The sequence below is a fragment of the Dendrobates tinctorius genome, unplaced genomic scaffold (genome assembly GCF_039654945.1).
Source record: "Dendrobates tinctorius isolate UK_male_01 unplaced genomic scaffold, ASM3965494v1 ptg000056l, whole genome shotgun sequence".
Taxonomy (NCBI): domain Eukaryota; kingdom Metazoa; phylum Chordata; class Amphibia; order Anura; family Dendrobatidae; genus Dendrobates; species Dendrobates tinctorius.
In genome coordinates, this window is record NW_027361724.1 from 22,966,979 (window position 1) to 22,984,731 (window position 17,753).

The 17,753-nt window shown below is 43.7% G+C and overlaps 1 long non-coding RNA gene across 1 annotated transcript in view; it reads right to left on the reverse strand.

Annotated features, from left to right (window-relative positions):
- LOC141091844 (uncharacterized) overlaps nt 1-17,753 on the reverse strand; it is a 243,768-nt gene that overhangs the window by 225,126 nt on the left and 889 nt on the right. The gene's annotated exons all lie outside the window — the stretch shown is intronic.

Below are 17,753 nucleotides of genomic sequence, written 5' to 3' on the forward strand. Positions count from 1 at the left end.
CAAAACTACACTTGTACATAGTTTGCCAACTGCTCAGAAATTGGACCATGGACATTGACGCATGGACTAATCATCACAGGGACTAGTTTTGAGCTTTGGTTTTTGTAATTTTTCATTTTTGAAATCTTGTTACTGTTACAATTGTTAATTTGTTAATATGCTTTACATGTTTTCTCAGTCCGGTAGTACTGAATTGCACTAGGGGGAATGTGGCGCCCCCAGGAGTGTGGTCGCCACAGTGACATTGCCTTCTTCCTAGGGAGTGTAATGTCATGCTTGGAAGCAATAAAGGGTCTCTCTATCAGTTAATCACAACACACAACACAGTTCTCATTCCAGGCCAGCAGAGGGAGCTCTGAACCAAAATTGGGGGAAGAGCTACTCTCTGGGGGCCAGGAAGGGGAAATTAGGAGTTCGTGTGAGGAGGGCAATGTGTGTGGGCGTGGAGGAGAGGAGCTGGAAGATTGAGCAGAATTGAGTGCTCACTTCTAGCTATAGCGCATGATCTGGAGCCCGGTCTCCAAGGTTGTATGGATACTGATGTTCCTGCAGCAGAAACCGGAGGAATAGGAAGCTGTAAATGCTCTGTTCCCATATAAGACTCGGAGGCACAACAGCAACGGGTGAGCCTAAAGAAGAAGGCTACAGCTGTCTGCCATACGAGGGAGTTCTAAATGAGAACAAGCAAGTGGAACTTCAGCGTAACACCGTACTGCAAGTACCTAAGATAAGCGCTAGAAAGGAGACTACACAACCCATCTGATAGAGAGATTCCTAAGTTGCTTCCAGGCCGGCCAGCCTCTGTTCCATCTGTAATCTGGAATTTTGGACTGCATTTACCAAGCAAAGTAAAGGTAAAAGAAACTGCACCCTATTGTGTCCTTGTCTTCTTCCTGCAAACTCTCCAGCACTGCTACATTTCTGTGCCAGACACTACACTCTCTTCCTCAACACCTATCGTCTTCATCTACTCTGCCCTGGGACCGCAGCCCTACTTGTGGAGGGCTACATCATGGCTGCACCACACCATCTGTCCGAGAGGATCTGTTTGCAGCATCAGCTTAACCCCTTTATTGCCGAGCAACACAGGTGGCGTCACGTATCATCCACTTATAAACTTCAACCAGCCACTCTTAACCCCTTTTACATGGATGCCCAGGGCCACGGACCGGGTCACCGCTACTGTGACACTTCCCTCTGAGATACCGGCCCGGTACCGAGTACTCCACTGCCCTGGCGGGCGACCCACAGGCGCGGGATTCTGCCACCAGAACTGATGTGCATGGGAGGGGGGTAGTATTATAATGAAGACAGGAGGCAGGAATTTCTTCCAGGTACTGCACGCCCCGAAGCCTGGAAGAAATTATTAGCATAAGAAAAGAATATAAGATTTCTCAACCACAAGATAGGACTAGTTTATCATTTCTATTACCTGTATGCCCATATTAATAGGTCATATACATCCTGTGGGGGTGACAGATTCCCTTTAACTGATCACGTGGCTTTGACAGCCAGACTAATAATGAGCTCCTCACTCGTTTGCTTTATTTTTTTGTGATAAAACAAAAAATGCATACACCCCAAAATGACCTGAAGTCTCAATGTAGAGATTATTATTATTATTATTAATTAATTTATTTATTTATTTATATAGCACCATTGATTCCATGGTGCTGTACATGAGTGGGGGTTATATACAAATTACAGATATCACTTACAGTAAACAAACTAACAATCACAGACTGATACAGAGGGGAGAGGACCCTGCCCTTTCAGGTTTACATGCTACAGGATGGTGGGGAAGGAGACAGTAGGTTGGTGGGTTGCAGCAGTTCCGGTGTTGGTTGATGTGATATCTCCGGTAGTGGTGAGGAGGTAGTGGGGTCATTGCAGGCTGTAGGCTTTCTTGAAGAGGTGGGTTTTCAGGTTCCGTCTGAAGGATCCAAATGTGGTTGATAGTCAGACATGTTGGGGCAAAGAATTCCAGAAGATAGTGGCTATTCGGGAGAAGTCTTGGGAGGCGGTTGGGTGAGGAGCAGATAAGTGTGGAGGAGAGAAGGAGGTCTTGGGAGGACCGGAGATTACGTGAGGGAAGGTATCGGGAGATTAGTTCAGAGACATATGGGGGAGACAGGTTATAGATAGCCTTGTAGGTCAGTATTAGTAATTTGAACTGGATACGCTGAGGCAATGGGAGCCAGTGAAGAGATTTGCAGAGAGGAGAAGCGGAGGAGTAGCGAGGAGAAAGATGAATTAGTCGGGCAGCAGAGTTAAGGATGGACTGGAGAGGTGCTAGGGTGTTAGCAGGGAGACCACAGAAAAGGATGTTGCAGTAGTTGAGGTGGGAGATGATGAGGGCATGCACAAGCATTTTAGTAGATTGAGGGTTGAGGAAAGGATGGATTCTGGAAATATTTTTGAGCTGGAGGTGACAGGAGGTAGAAAGAGCTTGGATGTGCGGTTTGAAGGACAGGGCAGAGTCAAAAGTTACTCCGAGGCAGCGGACTTCCGGTACTGGGGAAAGCGTGATGTCATTAATTGTTATAGATAGGTCGGGTAAGGAAGATCTGTGAGATGGAGAAAAGATGATGAGTTCAGATTTGTCCACATTGAGCTTGAGGAAGCGAGGGGAGAAGAAGGAGGATATGGCTGATAGACACTCTGGGATTCTGGACAGCAGAGAGGTGACGTCTGGGCCAGAGAGGTAGATCTGAGTGTCATCAGCATAAAGGTAGTACTGGAATCCGTGGGACTTTGAGTTGCCCCAGACCAAGTGTATAGATTGAGAAGAGTAGGGGTCCTAAATCAGAGCCTTGGGAGACTCCAACAGAGAGAGGGTGAGATGAGGAGGTAGTGTGGGAGTGGGAGACACTGAATGTGCGGTTGGAAAGGTATGAGGAGATCCAGGATAGGGCGAGGTCTTTGATGCCAAAGGAGAGGATCTGTAGTAGGAGGCAGTGGTCAACTGTTTCGAATGCAGAGGACAGGTCTAGAAGCAGGAGTATAGAGTATTGTCCGTTTGATTTGGCTGTAAGTAGGTCATTAGTAATTTTTGTCAGGGCTGTCTCAGTGGAGTGATAGGGGCGGAAACCAGATGGTAGATTGTCAAAGAGCAAGTTAGATTAGAGGTGGGAGGAAAGTTCAGCGTGGACGTGCTGCTCCAGGAGTTTGGAAGCGAATGGGAGCAGTGATATTGGGCGATAGCTGGACATAGCGGTTGTGTCGAGGGTTGGCTTTTTAAGGATAGGTGTGATTGTGGCATGTTTGAAAGCAGAAGGGAAGGTACAGGACATTAGTGATAGGTTGAAGAGGTTGGTTAGGGATGGGATAAGTGTGGTGGTGAGGTTGGGGAGGAAGTGAGATGGGATGGGGTCGAGTGCACAGGTTGTGAGGTGCGATTTGGATAAGAGACAATTAAGCTCCCCTTCAGTGATGTTGGGGAGGGAGGTTATGGGGCTATGAGATGTCCTATATACAGTCAATCTGATGGTACTGTTGAGAGTGACCCTAATGTGACCCATACTAATGGTTTAGAAAACATTCTACTGTTCGAGAAGTAAGCTACATCTCCCATATCTCTAGAGTGATTCTTAAAATAATATATATTTTTTGCACATAGGTCTATGACTGCAAACTATGTGTAGAGAAAAAGAGGTTTTACACTTAGCGCATAAAAGTTTTCCATTTTGTAAGGGCAAAAACTATTGTACTTTCTGCCCCAGGATGTTGTCATGGCTGACTAAGTTTTAAGGGAATGGGATATCATTTTGGAGAGATGTGATCTTGCTTGAGATGGATAATTGATTGAAGGATTTATTATTTAGAGTTGGAAAGAAATTATTTTATCCTTCAAACGAGAATATTTGTCAACTGACTCCTAGAGATTACTTACAATAACTTGGTGGCCTTTTACTATTGAAGGTTGATAACGGACAGCGCCACCTGTAGGCCACAAGGAGGTGTAACACTATTACAAATCCAAAATGTTATATATAAATTGTGCTACAATTGAATGATATGAAGGATACATAGAATTATTTGAAGTCTAATAATAGATCTTATTAAAACAAATTCCCTCGCTCCCCTATTTAATAAGTTCACTGCATGTGCTAGAAATATTACAATCTTGTTCTACGTGAAAGTTTCCAACATTTGTCAATTCTTTAAATATTCCCCGTAATCCTCCTTTACAGTTTAGACACGCACCCAGCAAATTGAAAGAAATCCATTCCCACCAGCACAGGATGACCTCTGTAACAGATGTCAATTAACAAAAGAAGATATATCCTCCAGGAAACAGACTTTGTAGCATTTACACCACCCACAATACAATTGCCACAAACACTGCCCACGTTGTACATGTCCAGTGCTGCAGAACAAAAGAGGACACACGTAATTTGCTGCTTAGCCTTTTAACTAGGACATCAATGTCCGCTCTCGGTCAGATCAAGCATATGTGTCTCACTCCCCTAATGCTCTGCAGCCAGCTTGAAAAATATATAATTGGCACTTAAATGAATCAGCTCTTCCATTCCTTGATAACATGATGTTAAAGGGATCCATCATTAAATGAACTTGGACACCATATCACTTCAATAACATTTAAGTAGAGTGGCTGCTTCCTTATTTGCACCCGTTTACATATAGATCCTATAGCTCGCTAGCTGTGGGAAGTCAACAGATGCACTTCGGAAAACAATAGCGGGTGTAACTTGTGATAATAAATCTGTGGTCTGAAAGGTAGAACTGAGCTGCAACCAGCAAACTCAGCACTACATCAAAACTGAAAAACAAAGCCTTGATCTTCCATTTTATCCCCTAGGTATTATTGGTATTACCGACTTTAACGACCAACAAAATTCAGAAGTGTTTCGCTTGCCCTTGTTTTCTCTATACCTCTTATTTTCTTTACGCTATCCATGCTTTCGTTTGACTTTTCTAACAATATACATAATACAAATATGCACACAAGCATATATAAAATAAGCAAATAAACTCCTCAGCATTTAAATTGCAACACCAAGAAGGAAAAAGTGTGGAAATATGGAAATCACGGATGCACAGACATGTTACTGATATGCAAATCAAAAAAAAATGGGAACATTTTTCAAAACATTTCGATTTATTCTGTGTTGAGTATAAGAACCATTTGCAGAAATCTCCGCACTTACACGGCTTGACTGCTATCACTGAGGTTATTAATGGATGTCTGGGGAATGTTCTGCAGCGTTGAATGCAATTGGGCACAGAAATCATCACGATCCACTGCTGGCAGCTCCCTTTGTAATTGCCGACCAATGACGTCCCAGATGAGCTGGATGGGAGACAAGACTGCAGGCCATGAAAGCACATTTAGGCCACACAGGCTGCTCACAGTAGCAAGAGCAAAATGTATCCTGGCATTGTTGTGGTGACACTCTGGAAAAATGGCCATACCACTGGTCCAAAGATCAAATTATTGGAACGCTGAGCCATTATTGTGCATGGAATAAACACTAAAGGGTTCCGGCTACCAAACAGTATGCCACCTCACACCATAGGACCAGTGTGATGTGCCTAACCATACTGATAGTAGCCAATGTGTCTAAGTGTATTTCTGCACATGGTGCTCAGAGTCAACGCAGAGTAAATTGAGAAGTTTTGAAAATTTTGTTTACAGTATTTCATCATTTGCATATCAGTAACATGTCAATCCATCCTTTGATTTCCATAATTCCACAACTTTTCTTTCTTGGTAATGTAATTACAATGCTCAGCAGTGTACACATACATTATAACACTTTTGTGATGCCTTTATTCGCATCACTTTTTTCAGTCTTCATAGTTGTATAACCATATCTTTTGTATGCATGCTTCACTACACGAGTTCTGGTTTTATTGTGAGATGAGCTGTAATTTCGTTAAGAGGCATTTCGTCAAACAAATATGCAAGTGTTACAATTGTATTATATTTAAGATAAATGTAATGGAGTAAAAAAAATGCTAGTTTTTAAGCTATTTAACAATCACTGTAAATGTACTGTCCACTGTATTGTACGGATTGCTACAGTTTTACTGATTGCTATTTACTGGTTTGTGACATTTGTTTTTAAAAATGTGATTATTGTAATTATTTTTTTACTATTTTCAGCAATTTTGTAGGAAATATTACTATATAACAGGTATCTAGAGATGCACAGTACTTTGCAAAAGTTTGCAGCAATTTTTCCAAAACTACTTAAAAGAATACTTTAAAAAATTGTTTATCGAGTAACAAAATAGAAAGTGAATGGACAAAAGTTAAATCTAGATCATAAATCAATATTAAGTGTCGCTACCCTTTACCTTCAGCATCAAAGCAACAATTCTTCTAGGTACACTGCAACATCGATTTTAATGGAATTAGACAGGGAGGTCTGTTTCTTGGAGAATTAACGAAAAATCTCAACAACTGTGGGGCCAATTTCTCAGTTGGAGTTCAAGTTTGCAGCTCACCAATATGCCATGGCATATCCTATCCTTGATTTTGGAGGTGATTTTCTCTTTTTAATTTGATATTCACTTTTTGTGTTTGAATTTTCCTTATTGCTTACTAGCTTATTGTTAATTCTGTTCACCTGACAAAACATGTCAGGCTACTGACTAGTGAGGAGCGCAAGTGTTCTTCGTTACTTCATAGGGTGCTCAGGTATGCACTGAGTATCGCGGGTGCTTGAGTGAAATGTTTGAGACCCCGCGGCCGCATGTTTCACAACTGTTAGCCACAAAACGTGGGGATTGCACATATATTTCAGGCAATCCCAGCATGTTTGTGTCTAACAGCCATGAAACCTGCGGCCATGGGGACGAGAACATGTCACTCAAGCACCCGCGATACTCTGTGCATACCCGAGCACCCTAGGCAAACTCAAGTAACAAGCACTTGCGCTCATCACTAGTGCTGACAGCATCAAGCTCAGTTGGAGTTGCCTTACACTTCGTTGACATTACTGGTTTGAAAGCATTTAAAGCTTCTTTGCCACAAGTAGGACCATCTCTGAGGAAGGAAACTGGAGTTTTCTGAAACACGTAGGGTATAATTGGTCCTCATAGTGCCCCTTACCGTCCAAAAGTCACGCGGGCCCCACATGACCACCTATTTCACACAGGTCCTGCACCATTCGGTTTTTGCGAGCGCGCAGGATTTTGTTGCGGTGCCCGCACTCTTGTGGCTGGCCGGAAGAGTCGTACGGAGCACTTGTCACCAGCTGGGACTGCGCTCCGATTTCACCTACTCACTATTTGTCCCCATGTTTACATGAGCCGGCACAGAAAGTTTTCATCTGGAGCTACTGGACTACAGACCTTACATTTAACCCACTATGGGAAAGGTAAAACCACTTTTCCAATACTGCACCTAGCAGATATACTGTATTTGTGAAAGATTAATACTACCTTTATGTGCATATAGTGTGGTTTCATCTGTTTGATTTTAAATGATCTGTAACACTCACCAGCAGACCAGGGGGGTTCACCAGTACCCCATATGAATAACCACTACTTTAGATAATGGAACATTGAAGCTATACACTTTGCTAGTGCCCAGACTCTTTAGAGTCCTATCATTAAGCTGGAACTAGTGGCAATCTAGGGGCATAACCTTCACCACCCTGTGGTCTCCTCTATGATTATACATCATACTTTGCTAATATACACTCCATTTATCTCCCATTAGAGAAGGCATTCATAGCGCAAATATATTATCGTAATTATTTTTTTTAATTGATCATATATAATTATGGCTGAGTAATGACATCAATGCAATAGCATACATAACACTTTTTCCTTAATTCCTCTTTAATAGCGTTAAATATTTCTGTGATTAGTAAATACTAATATTTTTGATGTTCCTCCGCCCAAGTGCCTTTATTCATATCCCCCTTTTTTTCCATGTTAATTTATGACATACACTTTTTACATCTTTATTTACGGTATTTTGATTTATTGCCCATATATTCATAGCGGAGCACCATTTATTATATCTGTGATAAAAGTGGGCCGCTTTTGATCGCGCTCAGGTTTTTTAGGAATTGTTTAGCAGTAAGTCATTTTGTTTGATCATGAGTGTGCGCTGAAGACGATATTATATTTTTTGCTTTATAAGACAGGTTAAAGCATCAATAAAACTCTTTGAAATAGTAAAGACATTTCAAGTATGTTTTGCTTGCTCAAGGACACATCAAAGGGATTTATCCTCCAATTGTGAAAACATCTCTACAGGAACACTTTTATGATGGTAGGGAACTGTCTACTGAAGCGGCCTTATCTGGCTCATATTATTTTACAATTTCTACAGTACACGGCTGAGACTGATGTCCGATAAAGAGGTTTTCTAGCTGTGCAAAAAAACAGATCCGGTGTTTGTGGCTCAAATAACATTTAAATCCCTCACTGCTCCAGTGCTGACAGTGATTGGCTGCAGAGGTAACATGTCAGTGTTTTACAGACTCTGGCTAGAATGATGAATTTAACCCTTTCTTGACTGCTGTTAGAGGTGTAACATCGGGGGTTGCCAATTTCCATTTCTTTCCCCAAAATTTACAGATGGGCTAACATTTTTGTGGCTATCCACCCCTTGTTAAAGATGCCCTAATATCTGGCAGCTTTTAGTCACAAAATACTAAAATTGAAAAAAATATTTATATTTGGTAACAGCATGAAAACCGTAATTACCATCTTTTACATCCCATGTTGCTCCCGCAGCAATAATACATTTATAGAAGTGTATTAAACTATATTTACACTGAAAAATGATTGTGATTGACGGAGAGGATTCTTTGGTGCGAGGCGATCATGTGACTGCAAGCATTTAATTTGAATACTTCCGGCTTCATTCCGACTAGACATGTCTGGCCTTTCTAAATACACTTGCAATGAGCTAGACCACACAGTATATGAGCACATGATGGCATGCATGTAAAGCATGCATACTTTTGGCCATGCATCCGCCACTCCAAGCGGCAGCAGTGCAGTGCATGCGCTGTGAGGATTCACAAGTCTGCAGTAACATAGAGTGAATGCAGATTTGCATTCCAAGGCTGGACAACCCCTTTAAGAACGCTTGCTTCATAACAATCTTTCAGGGTAACCAGGCTGATCATCTGCTGAACGGGAAAAATGTTCATTCAACGGTGTAAGTGATCTCTTGTGCAACACAAAAGTCATGTGTAAACATATTACTCCCGATTCGTCAAGACTGGCGATTTTCTTGCATGTCTTGATGAGGGGGGCGTGGTGGAACCAGACGCTCTTGATTCATGAAGAAGTGCCCGCCTCTTAATGAATCAGGATCATCTGACGGCTGGCGTGCACCTCAGTGTGCAATGCCAAAAATCTTACTCAAATCAGGGACCTGCAATGAGATTTCTGGAGTAAGGAGCGCCACAGGTCATCATCAGTTAGACGAGCTGTTACATCACATCATCACCACGCTCTGCCACAGCAATGCCCATTCTGAAAAAGCTAGGAGAAACTGGCGTGAAAATGCCAATAGATGCAAAACTTTTGCACAACTCTGAGTTGTGCACATAAGGAAAAAATTCCCAAAAATTAAAAAAAAAAACATTTGAAAGGTTGACTCACCAAACACTGACTAATGCACTAGCAGGATGCAGAAGACCTCCATTGATAAAGGCTGGGGCAGCACAGGTGCAAACCACTGATGAGAACAGCCAGTAACCCAAGAGGGTCTGGCTGCCTAGTGGAAAAAATGCACACAAATAGGGCTTGCATAGGATATCAGTCACACAGATAAGTGTGGTGCAAAGTGTCTGAACAGCCTATTAATGATGCCCGTAGTAATAGCAGGCGGGCTGCCCAGCACTATATATATGCATCACACAGAAAGAACCAAGCCAACATGAAGAGGTCTAGCTGCATCCTGCAAAAATGATAAAAAGTGCAAAAAGATAAAAAGATATGGGGTATTAGTTACTATTTTGGCCAAAGCAGATTACTTCACAACTCAAAGTCAAGGGTCCCCAAATTTTGTGAGTCCTTAACACTAAATTTGAACAGCGCACATAAGGAAAAAAAAAAAAAAAAAAAACATTTGAAAGGTTGACTCACCAAAACCCTGATGCTACTTTCACACATCAGTTTTTTGCCGTCAGGCAGTCTCCGGCTATTTTTAGAAAAAACGGATCCGGCATAAATTTTGGAGAACTGTAGAAATGGATCCGTTTTTTTGCTGGATCCGTCTAGCAGGTTATATCTGTTTCCTGGGGGCTGGCCAATTGGATCTGAGCATGCGCAGACTTAAAAAAACGGATCCGGTGGCTGGATCCGTCTTTTTCTGGATCCGGCGCATTCTGGCGCCCATAGACTTTCATTGTAGCAAAAAGCTGGAAGCGCCGGATTCGGCGCTTCCGGCTTTTTCGCCGGAGACAAAAAACGTTACAGTAGCCGTTTTTTTCCAGACGCCGGAATGAGACAAGTAGCCGGATCCGGCAAAAAACGGATGAAACGCAATGCCATCCGGCGCTAATGCAAGTCAATGGGGAAAAACTGGATCCGGCATTGCATTTTGCCGGATCCGGTTTTACAAAAAAAAGCCGGATCGCGCCTGACGGCAAAAAACTGATGTGTGAAAGAGGCCTGACTAATGCAGTAGCAGGATGCAGCAGACCTCCATTGATAAAGGCTGGGGCAGCACAGGTGCAAACCACTGATTGAAAACAGCCAGTAACCCAACTAGCTACTCTGAGTTGTGACAAAGTTTTGTGAATTTTCAAAGCAATTTATGCCAGAATTCTGGCTGAATTTCTTTGATGATTCAGGACCACAGTTTACTAAGCGTATTTCGAAATGGATCTGCTTCAAAATTCATAGAAAAAAAATCTGTGTGAATCTTGCATTAGGGCAGCACCAAAAACATCATTTTTTGTACACTGTAAATTTATGGACAGTTGACAAGCCACCTGATCAGTCTGTACACGTACAGAATAAGTGCAGATAATGAAAACTGCATCCAGCATACAGCACAGAAGAAGTGGTACTGTGCAGTGTCCATATATACAGCATAAGAGTAGTTACTGCAAAATACACCCATTAGGCTGGTTTCACACTTGCGTTTTTTTTTCGCGGTATTTTAGCGCTAAATAGCGCATGCGTTTTTTTTTCCTATACTTTGCATGGGATGCGCTTATGTGCGCATACACATGCATTTGTACGCGTTTTTCCGCGCATGCGTTTTTTTGCGGTATGCGCTCGGGCGCACAAAATGCAACCTGTTGCATTTTTTGGGCGTCCGACTTGCCTCAAAAAAACGCATGCACGCGCAATGCGTTTTTTTACAGCAAGACACCCATTATAAGTCTATGGTGAGCATATGTGCGCATTGGCATGCTTATGTATGCGTTTTTTTGCACATGCGTTTTTTTTTTTACCATTAGTTTAGACAATGGAATTTAGGGGTTTGGGTTAGAGTTAGGGTTAGTTAAGGGGGTTTAGGGTTAGGGTTAGGGTTAGGGTCAGGATCAGGGTTAGGGTTAGGATCAGGGTATGGTTTGGTTAAGGGTTAGGGTTAGGGTCAGGGTCAGGGTTAGGGTTAGGGTCAGGGTTAGGGTCAGGGTCAGGGTTAGGGTTAGGGTCAGGGTTAGGGTTAGGGTTAGTAAAGTCATGGTTTGGGTTAGTGTGAGGGGCCACCTAATGTTGGAAAAAAACACAAACGCGGTAAAAACGCATACAAACGCATAAAAACGCTGCGTTTTTTTCATGCATGCTCATAAAAATGCTTGAAAAAAACGCAGCATCTGTATGCGTTTGTATGCGTTTTTTCAATGCGTTTTTTTGCGGGAAAAACGCGCTGCAAAAAAAAGCAAGTGTGAAACTAGCCTGACACAGGACAGGAGTAGTGGTACTGTGCAATGTATACCGCTCTGGCAAAAAATAAGAGACCACTGCTAAATGTTCAGTTTGTCTGATTTTTCTCTTTATAGGTATATTTTTGAGTAAAATGTAAATTGCTCTTTTATTCTATAAACTACTGACAACATATCTTTGAATTTCCAAGCACTAAATTTTGTATTTATTTTCAGAAAATGAGAAATGGTCAAAATAACAAAAAAAAATGCAGTGCTTGCAGACCTCAAATAATGCTAAGAAAACAAGTTCACGATCATTTAAAAAAACAACAATACTAATTTTTTAACTCAGGAAGAGTTCAGAAATCAATATTTTGTGGAATAACCATGATTTTTAATCATAGCCTTAAAGCGTCTTGGCATGCTTTCCACCAGTCATTCACACTGCTTTTGGGTGACCTTTCTTCTCATTGATGAAAGGCTTTTTTCTAGCTTTACATGACTTGAGCCCTGCCTCTAGGAGCCTGTTACGAACTGTTATTGTGGTATACTTCACCCTAGCTGCCATTTGCCATTCCATTTGTAGGTCACTTGATGTCATCCTGCGGTTGCTGAGTGACATTCGAATAAGATGATGGTCATCCCGGTCAGTGGAGAGTCATTTTTTCCCTCTGCCGGTCTGGAGCTTTGCTGTCTCCAATGTCTACTGCTTGACCTTGTTGTAAAGGGCTATCGTCTTAGAAATTTTAAGGATGAAGGCAACCTCAATCTTGTGTTTTGCTAATCCTTAATGGCAATCCCGCTACCACAAGTACTGTGCTTTGTGTTACCACTTTGTTTTGTTTTCCTGTTTTGCTCAGAGGGCCGTGTTTATTTTTACTTCACCATGGTTTATGCCGCATATAAATCAGTGAAGATTTTAAAAAAGACAGTGTTCCTGTGTCTACATCCGTGTACAGCTGAGTGGGCTGATCTAGCAAAATATATACACTGCATGTACCACTTCTCTCCTGTATACTGGGTCTTAGGGCTCATGCAGACAAGCATAAAAATCGGACATGTGCAGATTTTTAGTCGTATATCACACGGTCACTGTGCTTGTTCGTTTTATTATTTCTTATACGCTCGTCTGCATCCACTCCTATTCTCAGTATCTTTTCTTATTCTGTATATACAGCTCTGGCAAAAATTAAGAGACCACAGTTTTCTAATAATCAGCTTCTCTGACAGCCATTCTATTCCAGTGTCAGTTGAATTCCAACCAGAGTACACCTCATTCTACTTAATGTGCTTCTGATTAGGTGATCACCTGAACCAAATCTTATTTAATGGAGAAAAGTATAAAAAACACTGCAGTGGTCTTCACAATCCTCTTGCAATAGGACAAGCTGGATGGAAAAACAAGTGCTAGTAATATCCCAAAAGTAATAGGGATGAAAAAATAACTTTTAACCATGCCAAAGGGGTTGAAAAGTCTTGAGTGAGAAAAAGAAGGGTTCAATTCTGGCTTTACTAATTTTCAGCTTTGCCCAACACCTGGTCATCTAATGGTTAGACGGAGACCTGGAGAGGCGTACAAGGCACAATGTCTTGCACCCACTGTGAAATTTGGTATAGGATCGGTGATGATCTGGGGATGCTTCAGCAAGGCTGGAATTGGGCAGGTTAATCTTTGTGAAGGACGTATGAATCAAGCCGCACACAAGATTATCCTGGAAAAACAGTTGATTCCTTTGCTCAGGCAATGTTCCCCAACTCTGAGGAATGTTTTTTTCCAGCAGGACAATGCACCATACCACACAGCAAGGTCAATCAATGTGTGGATGAAGGACCACCACAACAAATCCCTGTCATGGGCAGCCCAATCTCCAGACCTGAACCCCAACAAAAACCTCTGAAATGTAATCAAGAGGAAGATGGATAGTCACAACCCATCAAAGAAGAACTGCTTACATTTTTGTACCAGGAGTGGCATAAGGTCACCCAAAAGCAGTGTGAAAGACTGGTGGAAAGCATGCCAAGACGCATGAAAGCTGTGATTAAACATCATGAATATTCCACAAAATATTGATTTCTGAACTCTTCCTGAGTTAAAACATTAGTATTGTTGTTTCTAAATAATTTTGAACTTGTTTTCTTAGCATTATTTGAGGTCTACAAGCACTGGTTTTTTTTTGTTATTTTGACCATTTCTCATTTTCCAAAAATAAATACAAAATTTAGTGCTTGGAAATTCAGAGACATGTTGTCAGTAGTTTATAGAATAAAAGAGCAACTTACATTTTACTCAAAAATATACCTATAAAGAGAAAAATCAGACAAACTGAAAATTTTCAGTGGTCTCTTAATGTTTGCTAGAGCTATAAACTGCAATACAGGCATATAGTTTAGTTAGGTATGCACCCCAAATATAAAAGTTATGACCTAGAGTATGAGGACACAAAACAAATCGTTAAAAATGTCTTTTATTGCACAAATCTAGTAAAACATAAAGAAACAAATATATACTAGTAAAGCTGGAAACCTACTGGCCTGCAGAATAAAGGCAACACCATATTTGTACTGCACGGTAACTCCTTCCCAGGATCCACTGTATATGTGAAACATGTTGGGTGCTCCTGTAAGCAGCAGGCAACATGTGTACAAGCAGCGCTACACAGGCGGCACCTGTAAGGAGAGGGCAATACATGTACAAGTGATGCTGCACAGGCAGCACCTGCTTCTGTCAGCAGTGATCAGACCTATCTAGCTCGGATCGCTGCTGTTTAACCCTTTAAAGGGAATCTGTCACCCTTTTTTTCGCCTATGAGCTGCCGGCATCGACATCAGGGGCTTATCTGCAGCATTCTGTAATGCTGTAGATAAGCCCCTGATGTAAAGTGAAAGAAAAAAGAAATAGATTATACTCACCGGGGGGGGGGGTTGCGGTCCGGTCCGACGGGTGTCGCGGTCCGGTTCGGCACCTCCCATCTACATACAATGCCGTCCTCTTCTTTCCTTCCTGTCGTGGCTCCGGCGCAGGCACACTGCTCTGCCCTGCTGGGAGAGGTCCGGCACCTGCGCACTGCAGTATTCTGCTCTGCCCTCAACATGGCAGAGCAGTGCGCCTGTGTCGGAGCCACGACAGGAAGGGAAGAAGAGGACGTCATCGTGTGAAGATGGGAGGCGCCGGACGGCAACACCCATAGGACCGGATTACAGAATGCTGCAGATAAGCCCCTGATGTTGATGCCGGTAGCTCATAGACGAAAAAAAGGGTGACAGAGTCCCTTTATATATTGCTGCCACCTGAAAATGGCGTTTTAATGTTAGAAACAGGGGGGCTGCACATCAGTAATAGATCCATTCAAGACCCTTAAAAGTGTCAATGTAAAAATAGTTTAAACTCTAAAAAAAAAACAAACTAAACTTTGTATCAATGTAAAATTAAAAAAGGTCATAACTTCAGGAATTTGACAAAAACAAAGCCAAATACTTGTACGGTAAGACCACGGTCACACAGTATTTTACCTCAGTATTTGTAAGACAAAACCAGGAGTGGGACAATCAGAGGAAAAGTATAATAGAAACCAGGGCCGTTTTTAGGGGGGGGGACAGGGGGTGCAATCGCCCACGGAGCCACCAAAGCCAGGGGGTGCCTGCCCAGGGCCGCCATCAGAGAATGACAGCCCTTACTGCTGTATGGGGCCCGATGAACAGCAGTACAGAAGGGGGCCCCGCAGATCAGGGGCCCCGCTCCTGTGCTTACAGTCATCGGGCCCCAAGTGCTGCATGCCATGGGGCGCCAGGCTGGCCCCAAGTGTGCGCTGCGATCGCCCGTCGGGCCCCAAGTGTGCGCTGCAGCCGGGCCTGCAGCGCGCACATCAGCACAGCCGCCACAGAGGCCGACATCCAAAGCTACAGAAGAGCTGAAGGACCTGTGGTGACGTCATCATTACCACAGTCCTATACCATTAATCAGCCCGCCCGCTGATCACATGACGATGACGTCACCACAGGTCCTTTCAGCTCAGCCTCACACAGCTGCAGCTCCAACTTCAACGCAGGAGCGAGGCCAGGTAAGAAAAAAGTTTTTATTTTATTTTATTATTGAAAGGGGCAATATGTTTCCCTGGCAGAATGGAGACTCGGTGGCAAATATGGAGAAAAGGGGGCAGAATGCAAGACATGATGGGGCAGAATGCAAGACATGATGGGGGCAGAATGCAAGACATGATGGGGGCAGAATGCAAGACATGATGGGGGCAGAATGCAAGACATGATGGGGGCAGAATGCAAGACATGATGGGGCAGAATGCAAGACATGATGGGGGCAAAATGCAAGACATGATGGGGGCAGAATGCAAGACATGATGGGGGCAGAATGCAGATATGATGGGGGCAGAATGCAGAATGGGGGCAGAATGTGCCAGTAAGACAGGATGGGGAAGAATGTGACAGTGAGACACAGGAGGGGGCAGAAAATGAGACATGGGGGCAGAATGCAAGACATGGGGGCAGAATGTGACAGTAAGACACAGCAGGGGGCAAAATGTGACAGTAAGACACAGCAGGGGACAGAATGCGAGACATGGGGGCAGAATGTGACAGTGAGACATAGGAGGGGGCAGAATGTGACAGTAATGACACAGGAGGGGGCAAAATGTGAGACATGGGGGCAGAATGGACATGGAGCAGAATGTGACAGTAAGACACAGGATGGGGCAGAATGTGACAGTAAGACACAGGATGGGGCAGAATGTGACAGTGAGACACAGGAGGGGGCAGAATGTGACAGTGAGACACAGGAGGGGGCAGAATGTGACAGTGAGACACAGGAAGGGGCAGAATGTGACAGTGAGACACAGGAAGGGGCAGAATGTGACAGTGATACACAGGAGGGGCAGAATGTGAGGCACGGGGGCAGAATGTGACAGTAAGACACAGTAGGCGGCAGAATGTGACAGTGAGACACAGGAGGGGGCAGAATGTGACAGTGAGACACAGGAGGGGGCAGAATGTGACAGTAAGACAAAGGAGGGGGGCAGAATGTGACAGTGAGACGCAGGAGGGGCAGAATGTGACAGTGATACACAGGAGGGGCAGAATGTGAGGCACGGGGGCAGAATGTGACAGTAAGACACAGTAGGCGGCAGAATGTGACAGTGAGACACAGGAGGGGGCAGAATGTGACAGTGAGACACAGGAGGGGGCAGAATGTGACAGTAAGACAAAGGAGGGGGGCAGAATGTGACAGTGAGACGCAGGAGGGGCAGAATGTGACAGTGATACACAGGAGGGGCAGAATGTGAGGCACGGGGGCAGAATGTGACAGTAAGACACAGTAGGGGGCAGAATGTGACAGTGAGACACAGGAGGGGCAGAATGTGAGGCACGGGGGCAGAATGTGACAGTAAGACACAGGAGGGGCAGAATGTGACAGTGAGACACAGGAGGGGGCAGAATATGACAGTGAGACACAGGAGGGGGCAGAATGTGACAGTGAGACGCAGGAGGGGCAGAATGTGACAGTGATACACAGGAGGGGCAGAATGTGAGGCACGGGGGCAGAATGTGACAGTAAGACACAGGAAGGGGCAGAATGTGACAGTAAGACACAGTAGGGGGCAGAATGTGACAGTGAGACACAGGAGGGGGCAGAATGTGACAGTAAGACACAGGAGGGGGCAGAATGTGACAGTGATACACAGGAGGGGGCAGAATGTGAGACATGGGGCAGAATGCGACAGTAAGACACAGGAAGGGGCAGAATGTGACAGTGAGACACAGGAAGGGGCAGAATGTGACAGTGATACACAGGAGGGGGCAGAATGTGACAGTGATACACAGGAGGGGCGGAATGTGAGGCACGGGGGGCAGAATGTGACAGTAAGACACAGGAGGGGGCAGAATGTGACAGTAAGACACAGGACAGGGCAGAATGTGAGACAC